The sequence below is a fragment of the Lampris incognitus genome, chromosome 2 (assembly GCF_029633865.1).
Source record: "Lampris incognitus isolate fLamInc1 chromosome 2, fLamInc1.hap2, whole genome shotgun sequence".
Lineage (NCBI taxonomy): Eukaryota > Metazoa > Chordata > Actinopteri > Lampriformes > Lampridae > Lampris > Lampris incognitus.
Window position 1 is genome coordinate 17,555,949 of NC_079212.1, and position 8,740 is coordinate 17,564,688.

The following is an 8,740-nucleotide window of genomic DNA, read 5'->3' on the forward strand; positions in this document are numbered from 1 at the left end:
ATGTGAATGAAAGCTACTTTATTCAACATTGTATTCTTACAATGAAGTGTTTTCTCTGCGTTTAACCCATCCTATTGTATAGGAGCAGCGGGCAGCTGCAGCACCCGGGGACCAACTCCAGTTCTTCTTTCCTATTGCAGCACCCGGGGAAACATCTACCAACATCTACCATCTACCCAAATCACCATAGGCATCAATAAATTGAGCAGAAGCTTTAATCTAAAGGATTGTGGCTTTAAACATAACAAAAGCCCATTTTTCTACTTCATCCGTTCACTTTCGATGTTCAGTGTTATCCGACTAAGGCGTTTATTTGTTCCACCTTTTCTTCAGACCGTAGTTAAACACGACCTTTGAGCAGGTAACAGAAGAGATGTGGATAGGAAGCAGGAGCAAGGCTTTAATACGTTGTAAGGAATATCGGTAAATTTACCGTAGCTGTGGTACAGGGGGTGTGGGTAGGAAAGCGTAGCTTGTTGAAGCAGATAATATAGTCTGCGTGTAGGAGAGTGAAAGTCAGGTGTTGGGATAGAGAGGACAGATGTGAGGACGCTTCAGAATCTGCCTGTCCAGCGACAGCAAGGAACGGATATTGACTGAAAAGAAAATAAACTGATACAGAAATCCAAAGTGTGAATATTTTCTTATCATGTCATTACCTCAAGGTAATGCGAGTGGATGGGGGGGGGGGGTGGGGGGGGGTGAGGATACCTTCGGGACTTATTCCATTTCCCAAATTTACACTTTGATCTCCAAACACACTGCTCCAACAAATGAAATGAAACTATTCAATTTCACACATTTTAACTGCTCAGTACTGGCTTGCTCATGAAGAAACCTTATTTGTAGGAACAGGCCAAGAACGAAAACTTCCTCATGCTGTGTAATGGAAAGAAACAGCGTCAGTTTCACTCACCGAAAAAACAAAAAACAACAGCATTGCACTGAGGGATATTTTGTAAACAATATATTACGGCTTTTAATTATCAATTGATACTTTGCATTTATATTCTGTGAAAGCAGCTCTTGGCTTTACATGATGCATTGTCTCTGTTAAGAGATTGTGTTTCCTGATTCTTAAAGCATATGTGGTTTACCTTATCACAATTATCATTCATTCATTCATTCATTCATTCATTCATTCATTCATTATCCAAACCGCTTATCCTTACACAGGGTCGTGGGGATGCTGGAGCCTATCCCAGCACTCATTTGGCAGCAGGCGAGGAGAACCCCTGGACAGACCACCAGACCATCACAGGGCCCCCCCACACACACACACACACACACACACACACCTAGGCACAATTTACCACAGCTGATTCACCTGACCTACATGTCTTTGGACTGTGGGGAGGAAACCGGAGCCCCCGCAGGAAACCCACGCAGACACGGGGAGAACATGTAAACTCCACGCAGAGGATGACTTGGGATGATCCCCAAGGTTGGACTACCACGGGGCTTGAACCCAGGGCCTTCTTGTTGTGAGGTGATCAAACTAACCATGCACCACCGTGCCACCCAATCACCATTATATAAGAATATAGTGTACACTGTTAAGTGCCAGGAGGATTGCCGTGACTTGTACATTGGGGAAACCAGACACTGGCAAACAGGACGGCACAACACAGAAGAACTAACATGTCAGGCCAGGACTCCACAGTCTACACCCATCTACAGGCCAGTGGCCACTCTTTCAAGGATGAGGCTGTGCACATCCTTTATAGTGAGGAACGCTGGTTTGAACGGGGAATCAAAGAGGCCATCTATGTGAAGAGAGAACAAGCATTCCTGAACCCGGGGGGGCTAAGAGTACATCTGTCACCATCTTACAATGCTGTGATTGCAACCATTCCCCAACCCTCTGTGAATAGTACACATGGTCATTGTAACTCTAGTTAATGGTCACACCTATTTGCATGTAAACCGTTTTCGGTCGTTATGCCACTGTATTGTTTATAAGGATGGGGATACCTGCAGTCAGTTGAGACTGAAGAGGTCACTTACATGAGTGATGAAATGTTTCTGTCAATAAACGTTGTGTCCAGATGAACTGATTCAGCTCTCTGTGGTTATATAAGAAGGCATTCTCATTGAGTTTTTTGTTGAAAAACTTCTTCAAAAATGTATATTTCAATACTTAAAGGATAGATAAGATTTATTGATATAAGATGGTATGAATTACCCATTTGTCTTATAGATAGATGCATGGACATCACCTCAGTCATTGACTCTCACAGTCAAAGATCTGGCTACTAATCCAAATGGGCACAAAAATTAACGAGAGCAAACAAGGACAGCTAATAAAAACACAAAAAGTGACCACAAAACAATGCAACATCACTCACGTATTTCCAATGCTCGGTTCTCCTCTCAGATCGCTCTCTTATCTTGAAACTACTTTTAGTCGTTGAGGAGCGCCGGTGTTTAGATATGCACCGGAGCCATATCTGACCACGGGAGTCATCGTCCAAGGTTATGTCTATGCATCAATACCACTGCTAGTGAGTAACTTATACCACCTGTCAATCAAATCCTATCCCTTTAACAGAGAATATTCCACCACCACTTTGTGCTGGGAGTCTTAACTTAGTACTTTTATGTTGCACATGTAGTGTTTCATATTTGTGAATGGTTATGAGCTACCCGTTGAGCCTCTCATTGCTGTGTTGCTCGTGGCTTTGTTTCTTCGGGAGGTGACCGTCACTCATAGCATAAACACGCTTTCATGCTAATGTAAAACATTTTGGGTATAGGCATTATCACGATTTCTGTTGATATGCAACAATCTAGCTCTTCATGTAAAATGCTGCAGTTTTATAGCTCCCGGGCCGGCACCGTTTCAAACTCTGGTGTTAAATTGCAATGCTTAAAATTTAAATTTGAGCAAAAGGTACAGCAGATGGGACTGGAATAGGAGCAGAGCATCTCACCACCTGTGTTTGTCAGCTACTGTCTGGTGTTCAGGGTACTTGAGAAATGTAAAATACATTCTGCCACTGCTTCCCCCACTTTTACATCTGCGTCAGTAACACATCTCCAAGTCCATTTCACAAATGATATGGTTATGTAATGCATAACACGGGTTAAAGGTGTTGCTGGGACCACTGAAATGGGATTGCAGCTAGCCATAAAAACAGCTCCACTGGTGTCCGTTTTTTGTGTGTGCACGATGCCTCTATAACGGGGCACATTTATGGCCTGTCATTTAGGGAATAAGAAAATTCATGTTTATTCCATTGCAGTTTACAGCTCATAATCACTCAACTCTGCAGGTGTGTATTTAGGAGTTTTGTTTTGATCAACTGAAATGGCCGCGAGAAGATGCGCGGCAATACCCTCACAAATAAAGACAGAATGAAGACCTTGTCACAAGTGTTGTCATTAATCTCAAAGTGATAGACTGATGCAAATGTTTGCCTGGGGCTCTCAGTCCTCTTCGAGAGGCGCTGCAGAGCCTGTGTCAGTCACTTGGTTCTGCAAATCATTTCCCCGCTTGTCATTTACAACCCCGCGCGGGGAGGTGGTCCATATGCAGGCGAAGAGCTCCTGATTAAGCCATGCGAGAAGATTTCTTTGCGTGCTTTTCATGCGCTGGTGGAGCGCAGGTACAGCTCTTGATGCAAACGCCTCAAGAATAATGTTTTGATTTTTTTACCGTTTGGTCGTACTGTAAAATATATGTGCACACATTTCATAAAAAGTAGTCAATTCCATAAGCACACGTTATCTTTCTCCAACAACAATTATCCACATCATGTTTTTTCCTGCTTCTGATTTCCTTTGTTTTGTTTTGTTTTTTTAAGTAGAACAGGGTTTGGGTGAAAGCAATTTCTACCTCACCCCAAGGTAGCTGTTTAGCGCTAACAGAAACAGCGCCAACAGGAAAAAAAAACAAAATTAGTATAAAAAATAACAATAAAAAAGAGCTTTTTCACACCACTCAGTTTTTTCACAGATGAACAGCTGCCGAATGGGTGGCAAACACTATCTCATTACTTTCTAAACTTCTTGCATTTAATATATTTTGTGCAAAGGTTGAAATAAGAAACCGCCATGCAAGCTGTTACCATCAGATTAAAGGGAAATAGCAGAAACATGTCTGCCAGTGCCGGTGACATTTCTGGCTGGAAATGCGTGAAGAGTCATCTTTATATGGCATTTGGTGGCAGTCTCTGCAAAAGCTGTATGTGGTGTTATTTGTATTTTCTTATATAATGTTGCCCTCTGGATGTAGCCCACCAAAGGTAACAGCAAACCAGTGAGTCAGGGTTGTAGTTTTCAGATTCACAGATTCTCTACTGGCGTTTCAGAGACACACAGATGACTGCTCAGCATTACGGCTGCTACTGCAGTGCTACCCCTACAACATGACCATATAGAGAGAGAGATCATGTTGAAAATGGTGTTTGCGTCCCTAACGTCTACAAGTCTATGTATGACAGAATTCCCTGCTGTTGGACATCTGGGCAGCATAGCAGTCTATTCCGTTGTCTACCAACAAGGGGCTCGCCGGTTCGAATCCCCGTGTTACCCCCAGCTTGGTCGGGCGTCCACAGACACAATTGGCCATGTCTGCGGGTGAGAAGCCAGATGTGGGTGTGTCCTGGTTGCTGCACTAGCACCTCCTCTGGTCGGTTGGGGCATCTGTTTGGGGGGGGGGGAGAATAGCGTGATCCTCCCACGTGCTACATCCCCCTGGTGAAACTCTTCACTGTCAAGTGAAAAGAAGTGGCTGGCGACTCTACATGTGTCGGAGGAGGCATGTGGTAGTCCGCAGCCCTCCCCAGATCGGCAGAGGTGGGTGGAGCAGCAACCGAGATGGCTCGGAAGAACGGGGTAATTGGCCGGATACAATTGGGAAGAAAAAAAAGAATTCCCTACTGCTCCACTGTAATCAGAATTTTCTTACTCTTCATACTCATGCAATTATGCACTCTGTCTGCTTCTTTATTAATGGGTAAGAGCTGAGAGTCCTTGTGCCGTAATCATCTTTCTCTTGGCACTCTGCACCAATCAGTCATCACAGGCCCAATGACGAGAGGTGTTCCTGTGTCCGCAGTGATTTCACTGTGATTTCTCGGTAGCTGGCATGACAGGTCAGTGCCAAGTCAGAGGAGAAGACTGACGCTGTTAAACTTCCCTCCAACCAGACCCTCACCTCTTCTTCCCAGGGGGACGGAGAGCAGAGCACTTACCCCAGGAATGTGCACCCGTCAACAGGCTGACCTTCTGGCAGTCCCTGCTGGTACCTCCAGGGTAGACTGACAGACTCTCTCTACCCCAACAACCCCCACCCCCGCCCCGACTCCTTTGAGATCCCTCGGTCATGCAGGCAGACCCGTGCTCCTGTTGACATCCTGTGACACTGCTAAAAGCCAGAGTCGGGGTGGAGGATGGAGGGTGAATGGGTGAAAGAAAAAGATATTGAGAATGAAAGAGGAGAGAAAAGACATGAAAGGCACATCGTAGCATGGGGCTTATGGAAAGAATTATTAACTAGAGTGAAAGGGGGGGGGGGTGTTAATGATTGTGGCTGTGTGCAATTTCTGCCTGAGCGGTGACCTCTATTTATTCAGCCTTTACTCAGCCTTGAATCAATTTCAACAACAAATCAAAACAGACAAAACAAGCAAACTGAAAAAGAAAACAGAAGATACCCGGCACATTTTCCATAATTTGCTGTGGTAGAAAACAACCAATGTTTTTATTTTCTCCACAGCTGATGGGGAGACATTGCTGTCGCTGTCAGCACCCACTTGAATGCCACTGTCCCATGCAGCGGAAACAGTGAACGCAACCTGTCATATATACCGGCATGTCATCTGTGGTCGCCGATCATGGATTAAATAGACCATTTACATTTCTTATTTTCTCAGGTGGGGGCCCTAGATGACCAAGAGACAGTGTCTGTACGCCAATTTACCAATTTCATCCAGCTTTTAATTTGCCCATCTTAACACAGACGGTGAGAGTGTGGACACTTGGCTTTGATTGATTTATCATTAAGTACTTGTTAACAGTGGTGTTGGTCTGCACATGGGACAAATAACTGCTTCAAGTGCTCTCTATCCAAAAATCAATCAATCGCTTCCATCGCTATGATGTTAATTTTGCAGGAAGAGGGAAATCGTCCTCCCCTTGAGCCTTGGCCGACCCTTCTAGGCCAAGAGGATCACAAGTGGTAAGGAATTTACCTTCATTTAAACAGGGTGGACAAAGTGACATTTGCATCTTTCTTCAAGTGAGCCTTGCAAAGGGGCAGTGCTTAAATGTTAAAGTAACTGTTTTACAACTTGTTTGACTTGTTCCAGGTAGGAGCAGACAATGTGCGGTTATCAGAACTCACCAGGACATTACAACTCAAGACCGAGTACAAAAGAATTGTGGATCAAAAAAGTGAAACTCAAGGTAGAGAAACTAGAGTACAGAAATAGGTTATTTCAGTAATGTAATTTATCTCCAGGCATGGGTTAAACTAAAAATTAAATTACAATATATCTTTTTTCTTTGTTCCTGGGAACAAGAGGACAAAAAAAAAGATAATGGAAAAATAAAGACTTGCAAATGGGGGGAAAAAAGGCCTGTTCTTTGTTTGGTTTTGTTTTTTTAGCAAAAAACAAACAAAACTGCTGTGTAAGGGCGCCCGGGTAGCGTACCGGTCCATTCCACTGCCTACCAACACAGGGATCGCTGGTTTGATTCCCTGAGATACCTCCGGCTTGGTCCTGGTCGCGGTACTAGTGCCTCCTCTGGTCCATCAGGGCACCTGTTTGGGGGGGAGGGGGAACTAAGGGGAATAGTGTGATCCTCCCATGCACTACGTCCCCCTGGTGAAACTCCTCACTGTCAGGTGAAAAGAAGCAGCTGGCGACTCCACATGTATCAGAGGAGGCATGTGGTAGTCTGCAGCCCTCCCCAGATTGGCAGAGGAGGTGGAGCAGCGACCGGGACAACTCGGAAGAATGGGGTAATTAGCCAAGTACAATTGGGGTGAAAAATGAAGAAAAATCCCCCCCCCAAAAAAACTGCTGTGTGAGAGTCTCTCACAGTCCTGCCAGTAGGGTGGTCTAGGGTGACGGGGTCCACAACATCAGGGGGTTGTTGGCTGACAGGAGGTGCTCTCTCCTTCAGTGTAGATGGTATATTGTGAATCACAACGCACACTGCGACTATTTGGCAAGCCCGGTCTAAGGCCACTCTGAGCCCACGTAGGCAGCTGAAGTGGCTATCAGTCTTCCAAAAGTCATTCTATCCTGACCCCTTTATGGTAAGGGCCACGTTGAATTAATTTCGTGAACCTGCATTTGGGTCATTAAAAAGGGCTGGCATGCGTACCCCCTGTTTTCTAAAAGCAATCCACTGAAAAGTTCTGAAGATAAAAGGGAATATTGCCATGATCAGTATCACAAAATGCCTTTTAACAAACAAGACCAAAAAAATAGAGGAAATCATGTACAGTTGCCATATCTTGCTCAAATCTGTGGCACAGTGCAGACTCCCTATAGATCCAGGAGTCTTGGACTGACCCAGGACACTTTGCCTCAACACTGGTGACCATGCAGTGATGGTCACAAGTCATCTGCAAAAGCATCTGGGGTTAGCAATGCTTCCACAAGAAAACAGTATTAAAGTAAATATAGCATCAATGTGCTCTTGAAAGGACTCCATGGTGGACAGAAAGATAGTCCAACTGGGACACCTGTGCTGTGTGATTATTTCCACATGTGCTAAAAAGGAAGGATCCAGGCTACTGCATTTTCTGCAAACCCTTAGTGTCCATGCAGGCAATGTGCCAGTATGACCAAGCAATGAGTATCCTTATTTATCCTTGACCTTAACGGGGATGCTGTGGAATGACTTGGGATTGACAAAATCACCTTCGTTCTCACTGAGACATGCTGTGATGGGAATGTGGGTGCAAGCTATGGCACCGATCACTCTGGGGAACCCTATGGAAGGAGTAGGCTGCATTTAATGCACAACAGTAAACATCATAGGTTCTACATTTTTTATAGATGAAGTAGTCAACTTACGTTATTGTCTACCTGCTGTTTCATGAAAGCCCTCTTTTATAGATTGCACAGGCAAGTGGGCTGGGAACACAACAAACACGTCAGGTAGCTCCATTAGGGCAAGAACCACCTTGCAAATTGCACAGCTGACCGTGTTTTTCTCAGGTACTCTGCATCACCCACAGCATACATAAACCTACCTGTAGCAAAAATAAAAATAAAAAACACAAGCCGATGCATAGTACTACAGTCTGCAGGACTGTAAGCACATGACTTTGACACGTTGCACTGGCAACATGCGGCTCAAGAAGCTGACAAAGATAAGCCATTCCCTCTGCTGAGAATCCATATCTTTCATATGGATACTCATCAAGGAAAGCCAGAGGATTTTGCCGGTCTCTAAAAACTCTTGCCTTCTTAAGAGACCCTCTCACCATTCACGCACCGAGGTCCACGGGATTTTCCAGGCATGGTGAAGCCATTTCCCAAGAGAATTGATTGGTCAGTAGGCGGTTGATCCGTTATCTTGAATATAACCTGCTCTGGAGCAGGTTAGGTGTGCAGCATCAGTTACCATGGTGATGTACCCAGGTAAAAGAGGGAACCACCGCCGTGACACTGAAAACCCTGGTTAAACCTGACGTTACCTCACTAATCCCAAATCCTGCTTCATAGTGCAGGCTGTAGGTCAGTCACGTTGTCGTTATCATGGGCAGTGAGCGAAA

At 44.8% G+C, this 8,740-nt stretch overlaps 1 pseudogene; it reads right to left on the reverse strand.

Moving 5' to 3' along the window:
- LOC130128980 (putative nuclease HARBI1) overlaps positions 1 to 8,497 on the reverse strand; it is a 94,776-nt pseudogene extending 86,279 nt beyond the window's left edge.
- Between the last annotated feature and the right edge of the window lie 243 nt (positions 8,498 to 8,740).